The sequence below is a fragment of the Pteropus vampyrus genome, unplaced genomic scaffold, assembly GCF_000151845.1.
Source record: "Pteropus vampyrus isolate Shadow unplaced genomic scaffold, Pvam_2.0 Scaffold22, whole genome shotgun sequence".
NCBI classification, from domain to species: Eukaryota; Metazoa; Chordata; class Mammalia; order Chiroptera; family Pteropodidae; genus Pteropus; species Pteropus vampyrus.
Window position 1 is genome coordinate 4647960 of NW_011888803.1, and position 25330 is coordinate 4673289.

A 25330-nucleotide genomic window follows, 5' to 3' on the forward strand; every position below is an offset into this window, starting at 1 on the left:
TATAACATCTTCATCCTCCAACACTTAAGTTTTCATTCTAGGCTTCTTTATATTCAGTTGATTGCTTTGCTAAGCCCCAGATCTACTAAAATCATCTACCTTTACTCTTGTACTAGATATTTCTTTCAAAGTTTTCAGCATTTTGTTGGGATATAACTAAATTTTTTAACCCCTTTATTTATTGTTATGTAGCATAACATTATAGAAAAAATATTGGACTTGGTAAAATTTCTTAGTACCATTTTGGATATATATATATTTTTTTATTCAGACACGTCTTGTTATTTAATCTTTAAAACAAAGATATAAGATAAGTAATAATACCATTATTTTACAGATAAAATAAATGAAGCTTGGAGGGGTAGAGATTGGGTGAGGATGAAGGGTAAGGAGGTTAATGAGTAAGTTGTTTTAGGTCCTATTTCTAGTAACTAATAAAATCCACATACAAATGCAGCTCTCCTGACTCTAATGTGCATGCCCTTTTCACTAAACTACTGTGCCACTGAAGTTGTTTAAACTCCTTAGGCCTTAATTCATTCATTTACAAAATGAGAATATTAATTTCTATGTGGCTCAAAATACTCTTGTGAAAATCAAATAAAGAAATGTGCTTAATAAACAGTAGAATATTACAAAAATATGGGGTAATAATAAAGTAAATTAGCAAATGCTGAATAACAATCATTTTCTTAAATATTATTACACCTATTAAACTAAAAGGCACTTATTAATATTAGCTTTTTTACTCAGAAGAATAAATCCCTCGAGTGTGGAAATAGACCTCTAATTCCCTTGTCAACATAATTTAAAAAATAATAATCACAAAAGCTAATTTATGAAAACAGTAAATTTTGCATTTTTAAAATTGTATGACAGAAGGTGAATTCCCAAGGCAATGTGGGAAAAGACAGATATTTTATAAGCAAGTATGAGAATATTTTTCCCACATCATGTGAATAAGGTACAGTGAGAGAAAGTAGTGATTTCGCCTCTCTTGAAATGAATGTGCCTTGATGACTAGGTCGAAGATGCCATTGCATGCCCCGTGTGCTCAGGGCAAAGTACAAGCAGCGAATCTGGATTTTCTTGAAGCTGATGGTGTCCTAGATATTTGTGGCAAAAAAATTTGGTCTGACTCTCAGTTCAAAAACATATATATGCATAGTGAAAACTCTGCTTTTTTTGTTCTTTAATTTCTTCGAGGATACAGTATATATGAAATTTTCTTTCTAGTGAAAATTTTATTGATAGCTTTATTAATTTCCATTGGTACAGTTAGGAATTAGCCAGAATAAAACAGCCTCTCTTTCTTCCTGCATTTTAGAGATTCCATAATTCTTTGGAATTATGTCCCTTTGGAAATCATGAAGTTTTTGATTTATATTAAGCAGCTACTGTTATTCTCACCTAGATACAATGATGACTGAAACAGACCTGTTTAAATTATAATGGGAAAGTAAGATATTAATCAAACAATTAAGCAACTGTATAATTAGGAATTTTAATAAGTGCTAAACAGGAGAATTATCAGGTAAAGAGAGAGAGATTTATTTAGTAGGATCAAAGAGCATCCTCTAAAGAAGTGATGCTTGAGCTAAAATTTGAAAAATGAATAGGAGAGTTAATTAAAGGAAGATGATGAAGGAATAGGAAGAGAGAAAAAAATTCAGGGTAAAAAAAATAGTGTATTTAAAAGCCCCAATGTGAAAGGGCTTTGGTTCTCCCCAAAAGATGAAAAAACAAATCTATAGTTGAGAGAGGGTGTGGGGGCATGATTCATACCAGTGGAGGTCAGATTATGCTTAAGTATAGACACTTTCTCAGCTATAAACAATAAAATGTATAAGCTTTATAAATGACTGTATTAGCTTAATACTTACCTTGATTACTTCGTTCTGGTGTATTTATTGAGCATCTGCCATCGCGAAGCATTATGCTGCAAGATTGACTAGAGCAGTGAACAAGACAGAAATGGCTTCTGTCCACATAGAGCTTTCGGTCTGTGGTTTTAATGCATCTTTGGTTACTTAGGTTCTTCAAAGAAGGAGGTAACTCCAAGTTTTGATTTAAATATTAAATCTCAGTAGCAGCCATTTAGATGTTACTTTCATTCATTCACTCATTTTGCATCCTCCATTCTGGTTACACTTTCAGAAAGAAGCTCCACAAACCACGTTTACCTACAAATTATTCTATTATATGGACCATTTTCTAATTTTCTAATTAACCGAAGTATATTTTTACAAGCCAAGATGTATGTATGTAGAAGAAAGGGTGAGTTAGAAAAATTAGGTGTTTTAGGTGAAATTTGTACCTGGTTCTGGTTTAAACATCAGTTGGAGATTCGTCATTGTTCTGTCCATTCTTTTTCCAATAGATTATAACTGTTTATGAAGATCTGGGTATAAGTTCCTAGTAGGTGTTAGAAGAACTCTTCAGGGAATTCACAAATGATTTCTGCTATGTGAATAGCTATATCAAATTATTAACAATATGACACTCATCAAGTCATAGTCATTGGAAAGTGCTGATTGCTTCGTTTGGTTATGAAGTTTTAGGCTTTATTCCTAATGTTTTCTCCAATCTTTCACTAATCATAAGAAGATGAAGAGAGTGCAGAACTAGCTAGCTTCCTGGACTTAGGATTAATTTTCTATTGTCAGGCTTGATTTGCCCCTGAGCTACAGCATCATACATCCAACTGCATATTTGTCATCTCTACCTAAATATCTATAGGCACCTCAAACTTGACATAGCCAAAGTATAACTTTTTATTTACTCACATAAACCTTTACACTCCCAACCTATTTCTCTCCTAGTTTTCCATGTTCAATGAGAGAAGAAAACCATTTACATTTTCCAGCCAAAATCTTGAGTCATCTTGGATTCCTCATCCTTCTAAGATCCAATTCTTCAGCAAATTCTTTAAGCTATACCTCCAGAATTTATCCAAAATCTGTCTTCACAGCCTCTGTCACCATAATAGGAGGTAATAATCCTTCTCTACACAGCAGCCAGGGTGATCATTTTATAATAATGATCAAATTGTGTTCTATGATCTACTCTTTGCCTCATTCTCCCACTTCATTTCATACCATGTTTTCCTTTTTTTTTTTTTTCTTCTTTTCTATAAGCTTCACTCACACTAGCTATTTTTCTTTTCTTAAATAAATCAAACGGGGCCTGTGACCTTGCTATTTCCTTTGCTTGGAACTCTCTGTCTTCAGATCTTTGCTTGACTTTTTTCTTCTTGTGTGTCATTGGGTTCTCAGTACCATATATTACTTCATTAAAGAGAACTTTCCCAACCACAAATATGATATAGTATCTTACACATCCAAATTATTCCCTATAACTTTATCCACTTTCATTTTTTGTATTGTTCTTACTGTCTTTTTGTAGATGTGTTTATATTCTGTCTATTCCAAGTAAAACATAAATTTCATGAGAATAGGAATCACATCTATCTTTTTTATGTTTGCATTTCCAATACCTTACAGAGTGATCCATAAGTATTTATTAAAAGGAAGAAAGAAGATAAAAAAGAAGATAGGACAAAAAGAAGGAAGGAAGAAACAAAGGAAGAAAAAAAGGAAATAAAAAACTAATGTATCCAATAAACAGAAATTGGCATTTCTTATCTTTCATAGTCACTCTTCAATCTAGGTATAATGTAAAGAAAAAGATATTTTGCCCAAAGCATTCCAAAAGCATTTTAATGCACTCTGAAGAGAAAGTTTACTTTACCTAATATCTATTTGGAAAAATTGAGTAGTAAATCTGTGGATAAAAAAAGAATGCAAATGACAAGAGAAACAGAAAAAAAGAAAGACCTAATTTTGCACTGTTAAGCAATTGTTAGTTGCATTATCTTGTCTCTCCTTTCATTTTATTTAAAAGAAAAAGAAGAAGAGACAATAAACCACCATGACAGCTCAAATATATGTTTATTTTGTTGATATCATTCATTAAGTGATACCTTGGGCTACATTCTCACCATGTGTCTTAATTCCCTTTGAGCAGAGCTCCATTGATTTCAAAGTCTCTAAGCTGCCATTTTGGAGACTGCTGAGTGAAAATATTATAATAATCATTTGTGATACTCCAATGAGCTTTTTAGAAAATTAGTCTCTCAGTAATACTCGAACTTACTCTGATTGAAGTTTGGGTTGCATTCTTACTGAGAAAAGATAGCTCCAATGGCTCTTGTGCTTTAATTTCAGCACTTTAAATTTGACAAATCATATTAAAGTTCTTGCCCAGGACTTCATTGATTCCACACAGCGTGGCCCAAAGCCTTGAAGAAGTCCATGGATAAGTGCTCCTTAAAGACAAGGACTCTGTTGTAAATCACTGTATCACAAAGGAGACGGGTACATTAGAGGCACTCAATAAATGTTCGTTGAATAAAGAAATAAATGAATAAATGAATCAATATTAATTTCTACTTTCTTAGTAAGAAAAATGAGCAATTTGTCCTATTAATCTGATTTTCCATCTCAGGCACCCAAGAATGAAATAGAAACCTCTTTTAGAAGTCCAAAAAAGTATAAATATTTTTCCCTTATTTTTTATACAACAAATATTTATTAACCAAATTTTTTCTTGCCTCTTCTAAAATAAATCTCTGCTCTAGTAGAGTACACAATATTTTTTTTTTTCAAAAACAAATTTCCTATTAGTACTGCTCTTCATTCCTGGAAAGCCCTTTGTCCCCCTGGTTTATGTTTAATTAAGGGTATGGAGTCTATTCTTTCTTCAAGCCTTAATAGACACCACGTCTGGAGGCTAAATACTAAATGTTACTCTTTTGGTGCTCTATAGGATTGCTTTCTCCCAGATACTTTCGCATGATGTTTTAGGCTTTTATTAGGTATTCCTATAGTAAAATACTGTAGGAATCTCACCTTGACATTAACATAAGAAAGTTTTTTAAGCATGATTTTTTTTTTCGTTATATCACTGTGTATCTCCTCTGCTTATGAAGTGTCACATGAGAAAATTTTTCAAAACTAAGAGCTGGATAAATCCTTGCTTATTCCAAAGAATTCTTTTCATCACATTCAAGGTTAATCTTATAACTTTTGTAGCTAATTTTTGATTTTTCTTTTTTTTTTTTTACTATCAGAAAGCTTAGAGTTGGAAATATAAGCAAACTTTAGTCATTAATGGAATTATATTTTCCTCCTACCATTATGCTAACTTCTTTGCAAGAGATAAAAAAACAGGGGCTTTCAAATTTATATGCAAGTTTTTTAAATGAAAGCTAATTTCAAAAAATATAAGATATATTTTCCATTTTTGCAGAGAATAGAGTAAGTGTTCAGTACAGATCAAAAAGCACCTGTCCTCATAGAATTTGTATTCCTTGTATTTTTTCTTAATTTTTTTGACTAAAATAAGTGAGAGAGAATGCCCATCTTTTGATCACTCAAATGATCACATATGGCTAACATTTTGTTACATTTCTTTATAATTTTTTAAGATATAAAGATTTTCTTGTGTTATTAAAATCTCTTATCAAATAATCAAGTAATATTCCATTATTATTAGGTGGAATACCTAATTTATTTAATCTACCCTAATGTCTTAATTTTGCAGGTTGCTTTCTGTTCTTTAATCATTGTAAACATGTTATGTTTTGAGATTATCAGTCCGTAGGACCTCCTATCACTTTTTTTGTTAGATTATTCCAGACACACATAAATATCACTGTATTATATTCACAAATATGGATTATTCTTTTTGGTTATCAGCACTTTTATAGTTACTGCATGTATTTATATACCAGTAGATATTTATTAAGCAAAATGAATATTTACATCATTTAAGTATTTGGATGTAATTATTGACAAAGAAACCTGCATTACAATAAGAAGACAAAATTTAGTAATGTGTAATATTCCTAACAGCCATCAAGATCAAGAATAGAGAACTTTGATTTAATATCGGAAACAGAGGCTTCCTGTGATACTACAATAATCCCCTTGCTACAGTCAAAGCATGCTAAAGGGTAACTTAGTCATTATTCAAATTAGGCTGTTAATGAGTCAATCCTACGGTAATCCAACTGAATAATTTTTCCTCTAGAGATGTCTATACATAACAAATTTTCCATAAATTTTGACAATTAAAAAAAAAAAAACCTGTTCTAATACAGAATTACCCTCCCTTTGAGGGACTGCAGGACTATCAACTGGGTAGAACTCTCACATGAGAGTAGTTACCAGAGAGCTTAAAGCTTTGTTTACCCTAGACCTAAATGATGGATTAATTTGGTCAAATAAATAACAAAAGTCATTCAGTATGCTGCTGACCAATCAGCTCATTTAAATGTTATCTCTGTGTAGCAATAATGTAAATGAGCTATGCTTTCTTTTATTTTTTCCCAATTCAGAGAGGCAAATTTCTTATTTGTCAAGTTAAAAGATTTTCGGAAATACACATTGAGAGATAAATTAATGCTTCTTTATACTGTACTGAGGAAACAATAGCCTAATAATGAAACTCTATAAATACCATGATATTTTCTTCAGGTTCCTCTGTACATATCTACTCTATTAATACATTTCTATTTCTAATATGAAATGAAAAACTCTTAAGTAAATCCAATTGAAATGACTTTTCTAAGAGCATTTAGTGTTGTCTACAGACTTCTGTTTTTTTGTGAAGATGGATCATTTTTACATTCTGTATCTGTAGAGGATTTAAGTCATTCTTAAGCTCTTAGCTCTGCCGAGTTTTTGTTTTAAAGCATCTCTTAACCAACAGAAAGCCAGACAGTAAAAACATGAGATGAATTTTTGACAAGGACAAGGGAAAAATGAGCCTTGAAATTTTCTATTTTTATTTTTATATGATTTTTTGCCTTTTTAAGAATCACATTTTCTTTTATTTAAACTGGAACAAAAGCCTACCATTTGTATTTTGACCCACTTCCAAAGTATATACAGTTCTTCATGGTTCTTCTCTGCAACCAAAAATTTAACTTATGTATTCACTCCATGAGTAAAGACATAAAGAGTAAAGATACAAAAAAGAGTAAATATCGATCATTTTTAATGTGATAAACCCAAGTGTAAAACAATTAGATTTATAGATATGGAAATTTAATGCTACTGTCCAAATCCAACCATTTTTAACATGAAATATGATAAAATAATTGAGTACTCCAAAGATTAAAACTATACTTTTTAGTATCTATATTACTGTTAAAAAAGAGAGAGAGAGAGGAGTGAAACAATTGGTTAGAATTCCACAATTCTAAGCAATATCTTTACTAAGCAGTAATCTGTCACCAGAAGTTTTCACAACCTGTAGTATCTTTGAGGGTTTAGGAACAATAAGATACTGGTAATGAATATTTTAAATCTGTAACTCATCTGAGACTTGGATTGAAATAACTGGTTGTTCTCAGCATTTATTTGTTTTTATTTACTTCTCCATCCTATTTGACAGCTGATCCACCTAAGTCTGGAGCTCAAGTAGAGGTATACTGGATCAAGACTAGCTGGGTTTCCCATTGGGGCATTCTATCAAAAAGGGTATGAAATTTTAACAAAAAGTCTATTTGTATGATGTCAGGTGAACAGGGTCAAGACAGAAGGGATGCAGGTGGTTTAGACAATATGTCACATTGATCAAGGTAGAAACCAAAACGAAGACTGAAGGCATAGAAAGTGGACATGATGTATAAAGTTATCAAAGTATAAGGAAAGTAATAAATAAAATTTATAGACACTTATCTTTTGTTTACACTTCCACTCATATATATAAATAACTCACATTCTTTCAAATTGGATGTAATTGATGATTGGTTATATACATCATCCTCCCTCTTTACATTGTGATTATCTCCACTTATTATGTTTATTTCTATCAATACTAAAAAAAAAATCAAATGTTTTATTCTTTCTTGAATCAAAAAAAGTGAGAGACCTTCTCTTCGTGATATGAAGACATATCTTCATGATGCTGAATTATCTAGTAATATTGTCTGGGAACAATAATGGAGAACTTCAAGTGATGACCACAAAGCATAATTAGGATGACATCTACGATTTGCTACTTTGATTCAACTTTTGTGTTTGTTCAAACTTAGTTAAAAGTTGTTGAATTTTAAACAATACCATTGACATTTAGTCATTTGACTTTGAATGGCACTGGTAAAACTGACTAGCCTGTCTGATATTCTACATATTATTTAATTTTTCTAAGGTTTGCTTTCTTCATTGGCAAATGGGGTAAAATATCTGAAAGAACTGTTTTAAAGACTAAATGTGTCTATTAATGTACATGGACATTATTAACAAAGGTTGTGAGTCTCTGTATGTTCTAAAAGAATAGTAGTTTCTTTGTATTCTCTGCTACTGCCCATAAATTTCCTTCTTTTCTGCTGAGGAAAGGAGACATTAGGGATCGTAAGTTGATTCTCAATGGGTATTCTCACACCTTCCTCTTGTAAATATCTATGAAAATCTTTAAAGACTGACTCTTTTAGTCATCATGAATTTCCTGCTTTTCCCAGTTTTTGAATAACAAGTGAACTGGTTACTACAGTAACGTTTAAGAGTAAGTCATGTAGGTAGAAGGAATCACATGCATCTCCATCATCTTCATGAAGTCTTTATTAGGGAATTCACCTGGATAGGTATAAATGGCTCCAGAAAAAGAAGTAGTAAATTCAATTTAGCAAGATGTGTTCTTTTCAAAATTACAGTTATCCAAAGATGCAAGTTTAGTGTAAAATATTTATAGTAACATGCTAGAAAACCTACAAAACCACTGTCACCAGAGAGTAGTAGAAGAAAGAATTGTAAAATTAAATGCAGAACTTATTTTATACAGATTCTAGATTTTCTACCTAGTTTTCTTACTTTACTGTTGCTCTTTGTGCTTTTCACTGGCCCAGAATTACATACTCTTTTTTTTTTTTTTGAGAATTTCAAGATCTGCTCTCTTAGCTACTTTCAAATATGCACTATAATATTAACTATAGTCATCACATAGTACTTTATATCTCCATGATTTATTTATTTTATAACTGGAAGTTTGTATCTTTTGACTCCCTTCACTCATTTTGTGCATCCTCTAACTCCTGCCTCCGGCAAGCACCAATATGTTCTCTGTATCTATGAGTTTGTTTTCTTTTGTTTCAAATTGCACTTGTGAGATCATAAGATATTTGCTTTTCTCTGTCTGACTTATTTCACTTAGTACAACATCCTCAAGATCCATCTATGTTGTCATAAATGGCGAGATTTCATTCTTTTTTATAGCTGAATAATATTCCATTGTACATACATGCCACATCTTCTTTACCTATTCATCCATTGATGGACACTCAAGTAGTTTTTATATCTTGACTATTGAAATAATACTGCAAAGAACATGGGAGTACCCATGGCAGTGCCTCTATATTTAAAGTTTAGCCTTATGTATCTTTTTAAAGTCTCTAATAAATTTTAGTTACTTCTTTTTAAATCTATGATCTTGGAAGTCTCCCATACATTGGATTCTATGACATAAGGCTCTTTTCATTCTTCTTCTATTTCTTTGATCATTTCTACTTCTCTTCTATCTATTCTTAAATATCATATCTCCAGTGGTTTATCATAAATTCTATTTGTTATGCTACATATTTTCCTGAGATGATTTTAATCATCCTCTGAACACCTATGACTTATAAATTCTCCCACTATTAACTTTCTCTCAAATTCCAGACCCATACAGCCAACTTATTATCTTACAGTCACACAATTCAAAATATCTAGCAACTTTCTTGCCAATCCTGTTCTTCTTCAAATGTCTCTTTTCTTGGTAATTGTCACCAATTTCCATACACGAGCAAGCCTGTAACCGGGCAATGTTTTTAATTTGCTTTTCCTTTCTCTTTATCTAATCATTTACCAAATCTTACCAATTTTTTCTTCTTACTATCTCTCAAAAAAGTTGGCTATCTCAACCTCCATTGACCATTTCTTAGTTAAGGCCTCTATATTTCCCCTTGCCCCATTTCTCTCTATTCGCTACACATCTGCTGGAAAGTGATCTAAATGTACATCTGCATGTGTCAACCCATTGTTTAAAAATTTTTAATGACTCTCTGCCACATGTAAGATAAAGCCAAAACTACATCAATGGCATACAAAGAACTTTACCATCTGATCCCTAATGATTTCAACATGTCTTTAAAGTCTCTTCTTCACACTTTATATTCCTGAACTGCTATCAGTCTGTCCCACTATTTCTATGCCCCACTTTCCCACCACACCACTGTTTTGTATTTCTCCAGCCCATTTAATGTACTATACTGATGTATGAAATGTGCTTACTGACATTCCCACATGCCCATCCACTTGGGGAGCTCATTCTTATTATTCTACCCCTTTTTTGGCATAACTAACTCCGTTATAAGACCTTCTCTATCACCATAAAAAATCTTGCAACACAATCCTCCCCTCCCCAGAAAATCTGAATCTTCTATACATGCCCATGATTACATATATGTGTGTGTGTGTATGTTACATGTATATAACATATATATATTTGATGTAAGAAAAAATGATAAATGTTGGTGCTTGCTTTGAATAAAGTGAAAAAGAATAATTAAAGAAAATTAATGTTTATAGGTGTGTGTGTGTGTGTATGTGTGTGTGTGTATGTTTGTGACAGAGACAGAGGAAAATGATACATAGAACAAAAGAAACGAGGACAGAAAGATAGAGAAAATGCACGAGTATATACTTGGGGATTCAATAAATATAATAGTTGGCAACAAAAATATAATTATCATTAAAATATTTGCAATTTGGGCCATTATTGCTCCTTGAAGCAATACTTGCTAAAGATTTACCAAAGAAAAAGCTCTAAAATTTTATAGTCAACAGTAATGTAAAGATATTAATTTATGTACTGATAGCTTAATTGTAGTTTTTGTTTTGTTTACTTGATAGTTCTTTTTTTAAAAAATGTATTTTCCCCTTCAAACAAATGCTACAATATGTTTAACTGCATGCATTTTTGACAAATGACCCCTAAAATATGGTGATAGAAAGTTATTTTTTTTCTTTCATTAAATTAGCTATATCAGGGATTAAAAAATAATATGTGTGCTTGTGTATACATACATATGTACATATACCTATATACTTATACATTAATGTGTATATAAAAATATATATGCACATATATAAATATTCACACATTTATTTATATATAAATAATACATATTTATATATAAATCAATATATATATAAATATATATATAAATAAATACATGCACATATATATAAATATACAAATACTTTAGTTGTTGAGACTGGTAGCCAGCTACTTGGCACAACGCAACATTTCCAGGGCTGTTTTTTGTTTGAGTTAGGGTTAAAGAATTTTGCACAAAACATTTAGATATAGTCTACTTCAGGCAAAATGTATGCCTCCCTATACTGGGCTTATTGTTCTGCTTCTAAATGCAATCTTGCTTCAGCTGAATGGATGACCTTATTCTGAAGTGATTGGCTCACTTGAAAGGCCATGTGTACTTTTTTTTTTTTCCTGTAAGCAAAGGAAAGCTAGACTAAATCAATTCATATTTCCTATGAACATGAAAAAAAAATAACTTTGGTTCAGAAAAGCTATGGCATAAAAACAAGTTACATAAAACCAGATATCATTGAACTTGAGCATTAATTTGCATGAAGTACTTGTAATCTTCCAGGAAACACTAGACTACCTTTAGTATTGGGATTAGGTCTTTTATTTATTAATTTTTTTTTATTATCACTAAGCTTTGATACTGAGATATTGCAAACCAGACAGCAGCTTGTACTGATTTTCACAGCCAGTGAAATAGCCTTGAGAGTTTCTTCTTTGCTGGTGATGTCATCAGTTAGACAGTTTCCGTAACACCCCACACACTACCAAAGAAGTTCCTCTTTGAATTAGTTCTGCCTCCACCTGCCAAGAAAAGAAAATACAGAGCTTCCTTTATACTACAGTGAAACAAAGTGGTTTGGACACATTTTGGAGGAGAACTGCCAGAATAAACAAACAAAAAAAAGGCTTTAACTTAATAATGTTTCCATACATTTAGATGCTTTTCTAGAATATATAACTTTAATTGATTTTTACCTTTTTTATGGAATACAACTGGTATAGCAGAAATTGAACTTTGGCATTGACCCAGGATTTTAAAGAAAAGATACAAAACTTTATGAAATCCAAAACTATTATGTCATTGCTGGAGGTTTTTGGATTTTTTCTTTTTTGTTTTGTTTTGCCTTTCACAAAACAATACAATGTGTGTTGTTTACAACAAAAAAAAAAATCCTAAATTTATCTAAGGTAGTGCTTTTGTCTGTTTTATCTGAGAAAATTTAAAACAAGGTGATTCATTAAAAGCTTATTCTGTCTTAAAGAAACTTAAATAATTGCTATTATTTCTACATGAAAATTATTATACTCACAACATTATTTATACAACTAAATGTAGGCATCCTAAAGATACTTGCATGTTTCATTCTCAGACAACCCTCTCCATGAAAAAAAAAAAATTAGATAGTAAGTTTTGAAGACAATTAAAACTTACCTTACTATCAGAATGCTTAAGGCAGAGTACTTCAGAATTTTTAATGATTCCAATTCTTTTAGGAACACACCGTAGCACTTAAAATCGTCTCATTCCTCATTAAATATGATTTTACCCTCTTGTGCTTTTAAAAACTTCATTTTATTTAATAAATTTTCATTTGAAAATAAAAGTATTAAGTTACACAAAGTATAATAGAATCATTGACATTAGAGATGAGAAAAACATATTAGAGTTATTCTTTGATGTCTCATGAAGGACGGTTTTCCAAATATTATGTGACTAGTGAGTTTTCTAGTTTAGTGTTTAATGAGGATTTTCAGTATGCTAATAAAATGCTTTTAAAAATCTATCTTTTTGGACCATGTGTACCCAAGTGAGGCAGATGTTACTGAAAAGCAGAATAAGTTCTCGTGTTCTGTAGTTCACTAATACTGGCCTTGAGTGGGAGGCAGCATATTTATGGTCTTCACCACCCACGGAACCATTAAATGAACCAAGGACACTAGAACCAACCACTTCTCCTTTTTATGCCTTTTTGGACAATAGCCATAGAGATAAAACCTTAGTGTTCTGCATAAATTGTGGTAGCTATTTGCTCAAATTCTATTTTTATATACCAAGTTGTTTCAACATATGGCAGAGAAATGAACTAGAGCTGTAGAAAAATGATTAAAAGATGGAGAGTAGAATAATGATGAAAGAAAAATATAAATATAAATGAAAATGATGTTTTTGGAATTAAACCTAGATTTCTAAAACTGTTTTCATTAAAAATATTAAATGTATTTGCTAATATTCTCACTTGTAAACATTTGCTTGTTTTGAATATAAAGTGAGATAAGAAATGTAAAGCATCCAACACAATATGAGATATATATTCCACAATTAATCACTTTCGTTATTTATAAATGAAATGTCCTATCATATGCAAGAAGTAACCTGAAGTACAGTATAAAGATATAGCCTTAAATCTCTGTGATAGTTTCTATTGTAATTGTTTATTAGGAAATACAGAGGCTATTTTCAAAGAGTATGCCATAATTTTGAACAAGTTACATGCTTTATTACATAACAATTCATTCATTTATTTAATAAATACTTACAGAACAAATCACCTCTAAAACATTGTATTAATTGCTGGGCATATAAAAATGGACAGAAAACTCAGTGTGCTCAAATTCCAATAGAGTTGACAGGTACATAAACAGATAAACAAACAAACAAAAGAACTAAGTTCTGAAATAAAGGTCTGTAGTAGGTATAGCTGAAGGGCAGTCATGTGAGAGAGTCAACACAGGAGGCCCAGAACATAGAGCCATAACATAAAGATCTTAGCTACCACACACCAATGTGTGTGGTCTATTGTTCATATGAAATGGAAGGTCATTCTTAAATCTGCAATGTCAGTAAGATCTTGTATACTCTGCATGAATCAATTAAAAAAACTGGAAAACTATTACAGCAATACTTCAATTAATGAATCATCTGAGAATGAAGATGAATAAAGTTAAACTCTGTTTAGAAATAAAATGTGAACAAAAGTCTTCATAAATTATTCGAAGTATGTTAGTGCATCATGGAGCTCAGGAACCATGTCCCTCTAAGATATAAAGGTATTAGGCAAGGCCAAAGACTCACTTTATGGAAGGAGATCAAAGAGGGTAATTACAAGGGAGAAATATCAGTGCAGTCAAGTTTGTTTTTCTCATGTGTACCCTACTTGCATCCATTTGCTAACACCTGTACGACCTGAAAAGCTTATCTCTTGATGGACTGGCTGATCTAGTATGAGTAAGTTTCAGCATGTTACCTCATTAGATTTGGGCTTCCTCTGCTTATGGTTCTTTGATTAATTAGTTGATAAATTTGTTGTTTGTTACCTCATCTTATTCCAAAAATGGTTTTGAGGTGACTAATTTTCTGATAGTTTAATAACAAACTTTGCCAATTCAAATAATGTACATCAACAGGCAGATGGAAAGATGTTTTCTTTCCATAAAGGATTTTTTGAAGCCAAACTCCTAACTAAACTTTGTCCACATATATGTATAACAAGGCACAGGTTATGATGCACTCCCATATAATTTTCGCTCAGTCTTTCTCTGTTTTCCAGAAACATGTTGACAACAACGGTAGTGTAATACTATAATTATTCCCTTATATATGTGTCTTGTTCCAATAGTTCTCAAACTTTAATATCCATCGTTATAATTACTCAAGAGGTTGTGGCTTGTTAAAAGCATAGCTCCCAAGAGTTTCTGATTCAGTATGTCTGAAATTTACCTTTCTAGCAATTTCCATGTGTTGCTGATGCAGCTAATTTGGGAATCATACTTTTAGAACCACTGTTTTATCCTGGAAAATACCTAAATTCTAGTAACCAAGTTTATTCTGTACAGAACCTTTTAGAAAGTGCTCAATAAATGTTGAAAACTTTGAATAAATGAATGAATAATTGTACCTGGTTTAGTTCTCCAAGGATGAAAGAATGAATAGCTCTTGATCTCACTTTTCAAAATGTTGTCCTTTGAAAAATCCTAAGTAGAATGAGTCTGGGGGCATGACCATAGGGAAAGTTGAAAACCTACAAGTGAAAATCTCAAACAACACTTTAATCTTCAATTTTCTCAATGATAGACAAATGAGCTCCATATAAATCCTTTACAAGATTCAAAATATATTACTACAAGGACGGATTTTGAAAACATAGAAATGGAAGCTACAATCAAGAGACTTATATGGGTTCATTAAGAACAAAGGCTAACTGGAAGCATTTTTTCTTTAGTAATGTTATGTACAGAGCACATCAGGGAAATACAATAGGCATAAGGTACCTAGGACCACAAAAAAGGCCTTGCTTCTCACGTACACCATGGAAAAAGATAAGTTAGATTATCCAAGGAAAAAAATAGATTAATTAATAAAGACCTAGGTGTCAGCCTGGAAGGTGATTTCCAGTGGTATGACATAGATGTGGCACCTCATTACTTAACTTCAAATATTTGTTTTCAAGAATTTAGATAATGACATAGAGGGTGGGCCACCACAATTGAAGATGATTCAAAGCTAGGGAGGAAAAAGCAAGTGATTTAGGAGGCAGAATGTGAATCTGGCTCTATCCAGACAACCTGAAGCAATAAACTGAAGCAAAGATTAGATTTAATATATTTGATAATATGAAGATACAATAGGTCCAAAGATTAATCACATGAAGCTTAGTTTTAGTAATACCATGCATGAAAAAAGCTGATAATTAGCAATAGATTTGACAGAAGTCAACAATGTGTTATATGTTATGACCACCTTTAAATATATATAAATATGAATATACACATAAACATATATAGTCATACACATAAGTAGACATCTATTATATATAATATCATATATTTATACACACATACACATAGATATAGAGAAACTGTAGTATCAGAATGTGTAGGGCGATAGGTCTATTCTTTAAAGTATTGAAATTAATCAGACTAATCCGAATACTTAATCCTACCCTTTTATCTAGCTATTCAAAAGTAATTATTAAGACATACGACAATGCTCCACCATAACACAGTGTTGAGTAAAAATGTTTAATTCTATAAAGTTTAAAATTGCCTTGCTAGGGGACTAATGAAATGACTAGGGCAAACCTGGCCAGCTAATCTACTTGCATTTCTGGGGGTCCTGGCACACACTTCAAATATGTGCAGGTCTCAGCTGTGGTAGCCCATTCTCATTTATATAACCACTCTGTGTGCACCCTGGCTAACATACCCATTTAGGATCCTGGGGTTTGTTGAGCATTCAGCACAGTGACTGTTACTACAGGCATTTTCTGATTAGTTGGCACCATTTCATTTGTCCCCAGGCACGAAGATGAGATGAGACAGAATTGTAGACATGATATTCCACCCTCTGCCTCCCTAAGTGGAAAATATTCCTCCTTTTTTCAGTCAGCCCTAATGTGAGAGCAGGTGTGGGTGGAAGACCATGCCCAGCATCAATCATGTTCTGTCTGCTTCAGGACATCCTTGGGAAGCCAGTTATCATGAGGTTTTGTTTCAGACAACATACTAGCTTCCCAGCCCACAAAGACAACAAGATTTTATCTCTGTCCTCAGGAGGCTTGTAGTCAAATGAGATGTGAGTAACTGAGACCAGATTTAGTTTTATATACATCTTTACAAGTTCATTTAAGTCAGGCTTGGGGAATCAAGGAAGTCTTCATGTAGGAAGGTATCACCGAAGCTGAAAATGGAAGGATGTCCAGGTGTTTGCTATAAGATAAATGACCAGATTTTGCCATTGAAAGGCCAGAAGATAAGTAGTTAAGTAGGATCAGATTATGAAGGGCCTTGAATTTTTATTCAAATTATTTAAGCTATTACACGGCAGGAAAACTGCTAATCATCTATAATATGCGGGTATAAACAAGAAGAGAAATCTTATCGATAAGAAGCTATTAATGAACCAACTGTTACAACAAGTATCAGTTGAACATTTATGTTTTCAGAAAAATTTATACAAATAGAAAGAATTTTAATACTTACAAACATATTGGAAAGGTGACCATCCTTAAGGACTTCTAACATTCTACTACTGGTTCTAGGATTAGGGAATTTTAAAGTGAAATATTTCAAAGATGTCATACATAGAATAATTACATAGCATCTTATCTTAGATGACTCTTGACTATGTATAAAAGAGATCCTTGGTAATGAAATTTCTGGACCCCCTTCTGTGGAGGCTTGTACTAGATTTATGCTATAATATAGTGCTGGCCTCAGGGATAAATTAAGCTCTGCTTTATCACTTAGACTTAATTCTTTTTTTTTTTTCCAAAATGCTATCATCAATGCTATTTTTAAAGCAAGAATACATCCTTTGATATTCTGTTATTTAGAACAAAGTGACCCATATTCGGTCCTATGCTTACCATGATCAAAAAAATAAATAAATTCAATTTTAAAAAAATTCTACAACAATAATATTGTTACCAAGGAGCAATAAGTACCAGCTTCCACTCTCTGGTAGATTGGCTTATGCCACTCCTTCAATTGGCCTTGTTCACTCTTCCTTATACTAGGCTGAATAATATAGATACACTTAGCCTTTCTTCGCAAGTCAATTTACAAACTGCTCAGTTCAAAAGTGTGAAGTCCAAGGTTAGGCATACTCATTTATTGCTAACTTATTCCAGAGAACCATTAGGCATTTACTCAGCTGCCTATGGGGATAATTTTTACTTTTTACACCTTTCCAGCATTGAAGAGGGAACAGCAGAATCCTGGCAACCAAGAAAACTTTGCCTAGTGCCTTCATAATCTGAGAGTTTGTCCAGCCTGCTTTGTGGAGGCAGGTCAAACACCATAGTGTTCCTAGAATGCCTGACTGGGTTTGCTAAGCTTATAGGGTTTCACAAAATTGTACATTATAACTTTGTTAATAAAGAATCTCACCACTTCCTTTCTTTCTTTCTTTCCTCCCTCTTACCTTCCTTTTTTCTTTCTTCCCTCTCTTTCCTTTTATTTCTTCCTCCCTTTCTCCTTTTCCCCTCTACTTCCCTCTTCCCTTCCTCTCTACCTTTCTCTTCTCCTCCTCTCATTCTCTCCCTTCCGTATCTCTTATCAATGTCTACCTTCAACATTTTGCAATTTGGCATGAGGTTCACTTTATTTGTGCATGATGGAAGATGAGCACCTCAGTAATTGGCCGCATCTTCTTTGAGACCCAAGCAGACTGAATATGCACTGTGACTATTGGAGGTATAATGCATTCAGACAGGGGTTGAAAACACTAATAACACAGTACTTGGTCATGGAGATAAATACATGACTTTTTATATTTATCAGAAACAACAAAACCAGAGTACAGAAATAAATAGTATTTTCAAGGGGGAAAATCAATCATCAGCAAATATGTGAAGTAAGGCAACAGTAATATTGTGAGGTTACTCTGAGAAATGGATGCACAAAAAATGAGAAGAAAGTATTGTGTGTTGTCTGCCATTTAATAAAATGTTCAGTAAATGGTACTATCATCAACATCATCTTCTTCATCTTTTAGTTATTGTCAATACAAAAATTAGCAAACCTTAAATTAGGGCCAATTTTGGTAAAATCATTCCAGGTTTTGGCTGGGTGTCGCTTGCTATATACTCACACTGAGACAATGAAAAAGGTATTATCCAAGGAGAAAAAAAATGGCGTAAATGGTAGAGGCTCTGCTCATCCCTCTGGCAACCAAATCAAAGTTGTGCAGGAAACAAGGAGCAGCAGCAAGGAAAAAATCACCTGGGATCTTGATGAACAAGCCATACAACTAGGGAGAAGTCCAGGAAATCACCCTGAAATGGCAGAAGGTAGGAGGGGCGAGGACACGGAGCTGCCCAGTCCCCAGAGCCTGAGTGAGACAGAGGCTGCAGCAGCAGCAGATGCCTCTTAAAGGGGCCACATCCATGAGTGGATTTTCACAATGATGGACCTGCTTGCTCTGAGCACCAGTGCCGATTAAGCTGCGTGCAGGGGGCACCATGGACTTACAGGGAGACATTGTCAGAGTGAGGGCCCAAGCGAGACTCGCTCTGTACAGAAGTGCCTGCAGTATCCATCGTTTCCTTTTGAATTCTCCTCCCTCCCCTCCACATCTGCCCTAGTTGTCATACAAAGTGCTGCCATAGTTGGGACATCATCAAACTGGATAATAGAGGTCGCTCCACCCAGAGAATTCTCTGAAACCCCACCTCCCCCAACTCGCGGCCACACCCAAGCCACATCCAAATGTATCCTCAGCGAGTCAAGTGATCCTTGCTGAGCAGCGTCTAGACTCACACTGGAGGCAGCTGGCCTCAGTTTCTGGTGTGGCCTTTTGAGGCAACTATGAGCACAGCATCTGTGGATTGCTTGCTGAATCATAACAGGTGGCCCTGGAGGGGTAGAGACTTGGGCTAAATTTAAACTGCAGCTGAGCTGCTCTCAGAACAATGCCACTGGACACCTACTCACAAATCCACACTAATAAGACCGTGAGACTTAGGAGCTTTGCTTAGTACATACAAACAGACACGGAAAGGCAGCCAAAAGGGGAAGACAAGGAAGCAGAAACCATATGAGAGAACAGAACAGAAATCCAGATATAGTGGAGTCAAATAATCTAACAGATGCAGAGTTCAAAACACTGGTTATAAAGATACTCAGTGAACTTTTGGGAAGTGTAGAGAACTCCAACAAAGAGATAAAAAAAAAAAATGGAAATGGAAATCATAAAAGGGAACTAGTCTGAAATAAAGAACACATTATCTGAGATGAGAAGTATATTCAATGGAATAAACAAAGGAATAAACAAAGTGAATAAAAAAAGAGGATCAAATGCCCTATCTAGAGGACAAGAAAGCCAAGGACATTCAATCAGAATGGCAAGAAAAAAGATGCCAAGACTATAAAAATAATTTAAGGAAGCTATGGGACACGATTAAGGTTCCAAATATTCGTCTGATCAGCGTAACTGAAGAAAATCAAGATGTTGAACAGCTGTTTGAAGAAATAATTATGGAAAACTTCCCTAACCTGGTGAAGGAAATGGACATAAAACTCTAGGAAGCTCAGAGAATTCTGAAAATCAGGGATCCAAAGAGGCCCACACCAAGACACAGCATAATTAAAATGCCAAAGGTTAAACACAAAGAAAGAATAGTAAAAGCAGCAAGAGAAAAGCAGTTACCTAGGAGCTCCCATAGGACTGTCAGTTGATTTCTCAAAAGAAACTATTCAGGACAGAAGGTCTTGGCACAAAATATTCGACAGGATGATAAACCAGGATCTACAACCAAGAATACTTTATCCAGCAAAGCTATCATTTAGAGTTGAAAGACAAATGAAGAGCTTCCCAGACAAAAATAAGCTAAAGGAATTTATCACCACCAAGCCAGTATTACAGGAAATGTTGGAGGGACTTCTTTAAGAAGAAAAAACATGTATCAAAAACAGGAATAAAGAATGGTAATAACTACATTCCTATCAACAAGTACTTCAAATGGAAAAAAAAAATAATCAGTGCTCCAACCAAAATATAGAGTGGCTGAAAGGATAAGAGAACAAGACTCCTACATATGAAAAGGAAGGAGATGAAAAAAGATATTGCTTTGATGGACCCAGAAGGTATTTGTCAGACGGAGAAAGATAAACACTATATGATTTCGCTTATATGCGGAACCTAAGGAATAAAAAGAACAAACTAATCAAAAACGGACTCACAAATATAGTAGACAATTTGGTTGGACAGAGGGGAGGAGGTTTGGGGGGCTGGAAGAATGGGGTGAAGGGCTAAAGTGCAAATTAGTACCTGATGAATGGTCACGGGCATGGGGAGCATGACAGGAAATGCAATTAGCATTAATACGTTGGCTAGGTGCAGGGTCAGGGGAGGGAGGGTGCAATTGAAGGAATCGTTTTATGAATTATACAGATGTCTAACCAACATATTGTATACTTGAAACTAAATTTTAAAAAAAATATATTGAAAAGGTATTATCCAAGAAGAAGTTTAGATTACAAAACCTTCAGAGGTAGGATAAGCCTCAATAAACGTTCCTGAAGGGGACAATGTAACACTCATCATCAGCCTAAACCTAGGTTAATCATTAGGTATCCTATTGGTATGATAAGTTTATGATGAGAAAATATGTTTGAATATTTTTAATTGCCTGATAGTTGTTACGCATTTAGAAAATATCTTAAAGTGTTGTATTTTAATTCTTAAAAACTTCAAAAAGAGACAATAATGTATTATTTATCCCACCACCTTAATATTACGCCTCTCAGCATTTTTATGCATCTCATTTTGAATTTTTATGTACTTTTTGGAGTCATAATAACAATGTGCATATATCATACCATAGTTTTTGTCATCAGAATATCCAGATTCAAATTGTAGCTTTGTTATCTATTAGCGATGTAATATTTGCAAGTCCCTTAACCTCCCTGAAACTCAATGTCTCCTTATGTAAAAATGAGGTAATAATAACAACAATAACAACATATACCTCATTATGAGAACTAAATTAGAGAATCCATGTAAAGTGCTTCCTGCAATGCCCAGAACATAGTACTCAATAAACATGATTTTTATGGTTGAGTCCCTAATCTTTTAACCCTCTCTAACTGGTTGTTAATTATAATGAAATATTGTAAATGATATTATAGGTAGAAAAATTACATAATTCAGATTTATAATACTGAATATTGGATTAAACCTCATGTAATTGTAGTAAATTGTTTTTCAAACACTCCAATGATGGACTTGTAATGCAATAATTTAAATAAATAATAGTTGTTATATCACACCATTTTTCCTATCAATGAATATTTTCTTTTCTTTTAGTTTTTTGCTAATGTAACCATTGGAAGATGATGTCATATTTCATATTGGTTAATACCATCCTTAGTTTTTTTATTGAAATTCTTACTTCAACTTAAGTAAAGGAAATAATGTCATGCTGGCCAGATTTCTTCTCTGTCCAAGTTTCCCTCCTTTACCGCTTCCCCCACCATCCAGCCACCTGGGCCCAGGACAACTTCAGGAGAGAACTGTAGGAGATACGTTACTATGATATGGCTTTCTCCTTTCAGTCCACATCTCACAATTTCCCTAACACATGGAAATCCCAAGACTCAAACTGCTTCTCTTCCCCACTCCTTCTCAGAAGACCGAGCTACAAAATCTGTAACTTATTTTTTCTAAGTTTAATTTGCATTTCTTTGACTACTAATGAGATGAACATTTTCCCATATGTTCGTTTACTAGTTGTATTTCCTTTTCTGCGAATTGTCTGTTCATGTCCTCTACCCAGTGCTTATAAATTTTTTAAATTTGTATGGGATGTTTTCTTTTAATTGCAAAATTATTAACTCTTTATCAAATATAGAGTGGGGTATTCTTTATGAAATAAAGATTTTACATTTATAAAATGAAATGTATTAGACTTTTTTCTTTATAATTACTATTTAATCACCTGTAAATTTATAATCTTCTATCCAAAATTCTAATTATTTACTTCTTTTAATTATAGTTCTAGCATTCTATTAAACACAACTATATTTTAAGTCATGTAAACAATATTTTGTTTCAGATCTCTGTGGATTATAACTACTTAGGATTTATACTTCATATTTAGTTTTATGTTACATTGGTCCATCAGAAATCTCCAAATAGTAATAAAAATTAATGATGGTACTGAGAATGCTTATTATATATCCTTAGGTTTCACCTTTAAATACTGGCTGTTGGTTTAAAATATCGACTCTTTATCATGTTCAAGAAATAGTATGCTATTGCTTTTAGCATTTTCATGAAGAATGCCTGTAGACACTTTTAGTCTCCTTTTTAGTACTCTTTGATGTAAATTATCATTTCTTTTTTAATATATTAACTTGCTATTCTCTATGACTAGATTTATAATCTGAATCATGCTTTTCCTCTTAGGATTAAACCTCATGTGGTTGTAGTAAATTGTTTTTCACACACTCCAATGATGGACTTATAACCCAAGAATTTAAAGAAATAATAATTGTTGTATCAAACATTTCCCTAAAGTCCTGATCTTATAACCTCATTTGCCTTCCTTTATCCACCAATTTGGTAATTCCATAAAAAAAAAAAAAATAAGCTCATCTGGTCTGATTTGTGCTGAGGGAGGTCATGCCCTTTATTAGTCATGATTCCTTTGTTCAACAGTGGTTTAGTTTTTCTCCCTTAATATTGGTTTCTATTTTTCGCTAATTATTGATGTAAAAAAATGTTGTAGATATTCTTTCCAAATATTGGCCTAAGTGAGCCCTTCTGTGCTTTCAGGTTCTAAATAAGTCTCAGCATAGAGTGCATCCATGATATAGTCATCATCACATAGGATTTTCCTGGGGGAATGACTCTGTTGTTCACCAACAGTTAGCAATTTCTCTGCGCTCACATCAAATCACATAAACATTCAAAGCTATTGAGCTGGGTTTGTTTCCCTTTGCCTGTTTAAAACTTAAAAATCATCCAGATTCAACATAAGGGATTTTTCAATATTCCATTATTATTGAGACTACTATTGCTATTAGAGTTTAAAATAATAACAATCTAGATGTCCATTAAGGACTAATACACAATAGGGGTGACTATTGGGAGCTACTTGTTAGGCATATGGTACACTTGGTGACCTACACATGCCTGAGATAAAAATGAACTATTTTTAATTGCATGTCATTGTCTAAATTATTTGCTTTTTAAAAAGCAACTTTAACACTTATTTTAAGATTGAGAGAAATCATGAAGCACTGGGAAGAAAAAAACAGAGGCAAATAAGGACATAAACTAGAAAATTAATTTGATGAAAAATAAACTGTATTTAAAGACCCTGGTTCCATTGTCCAAGATGAAAATCTGCCAAAAGTAAACACCGAAGAATCAAAAACTTAGATTGACATAACTGTTCTTATCTTAAGATCTCAGAATTATTGAGAGTAATAGAAAATATAAAAGATTTTTATTAAGTGCATTGAGAGACCCCATTCCGTTAGTTTGGTGACTACAAATCTTCAATGTTTCCATGGGGATCCTAGCTAACATATATTCTGGGGTGTTTCTATTCAAAGAAAATTTCTAGGATTCTTCCTCCAATATAACTTCCTGATTACTTTACTTACATGTTTAGCATTTATAGTTCTCCATGCATTCATTCAGCCCACCTGTCTTGAGCACATAAAAGCCAGGCACTGTCCTAGGCTTTGAGCACACACCTGCGAGAAGTCATCAAGCTTCCAATATTGTTCTCACTCACACATCATCTGCTCTTTCCACTCATCAATCTCTATTGAACCATATTGGAGGAACTCTTAGGTATATAGAAAGAGCTTATTTCTCTAGTTATTTTATTTTAATTATTTATTTTTTATTTTTTATTTTTCAATTTTAGTTGACATTGAATATTATCTTATATTAGTTTCTGGTGTACAGCATAATGGTAAGACATTTATATAATTTATGAAGTGATCCCCCCAGTTAGTCTAATACCCACCTGGCATTATACATAGTTATTACAAGATTATTGACTATATTCTCTCTGCTGTACTTTACATCCCCATGACTATTTTGTAACCACCAATTTGTACTTCTTAATCTCTTCACTTTTTTCACCCTTCTCACCCAACTCCTCCTCACATCTGGCAGTCACAAGTTTGTTCTCTGTATCCAAAGGTTTTTGTTTTGTTTGTTCGTTTATTTTGTTCCTTAGATTCCACATATAAGTGAAATCATATAGTATTTGTCTTCCTCTGTCTAATTTATGTCACTTAGCATAATATACTGTAAATGTATCTATGTTATTGCAAATGGTAAGATTTTACTTTTTCATGGCCGAGTAATATTCCATTGTATATATGTACTACCTCTTTTTTATCCAATCATCTATTGATGGACATTTAGGTTGCTTCTATATCTTGGCTATTGTAAATAGTGCTGCAGTAAACATAGGGGTTCATATATCTTTTCGAATTAGTATTTTGGTTTTCTTTGGATAAATACCCGGAAGTAGAATTACTGGGTCATATGGTAGTTCTTTTAATTTGGGGGAGAGTCTCAAAACTATTTTCCATAGTGGCTGTAACAATTTGTAATCCCACCAACAGTACACAAGGAGTTCCTTTCCTCCACACCCTAGCCAACACTTATTTTTTGATTTATCGATGATAGCCATTCTGACAA

The 25330-nt window shown here is 33.1% G+C and overlaps 1 long non-coding RNA gene across 1 annotated transcript; it reads left to right on the forward strand.

Annotated features, from left to right (window-relative positions):
- Positions 1 to 9252: 9252 nt before the first annotated feature.
- Positions 9253 to 25116, forward strand: LOC105289060. The gene is made up of 3 exons (XR_895639.2): positions 9253 to 9399; positions 19728 to 19731; positions 25100 to 25116. It is a non-coding gene; the product is annotated as an uncharacterized LOC105289060 (long non-coding RNA).
- Positions 25117 to 25330: the final 214 nt, after the last annotated feature.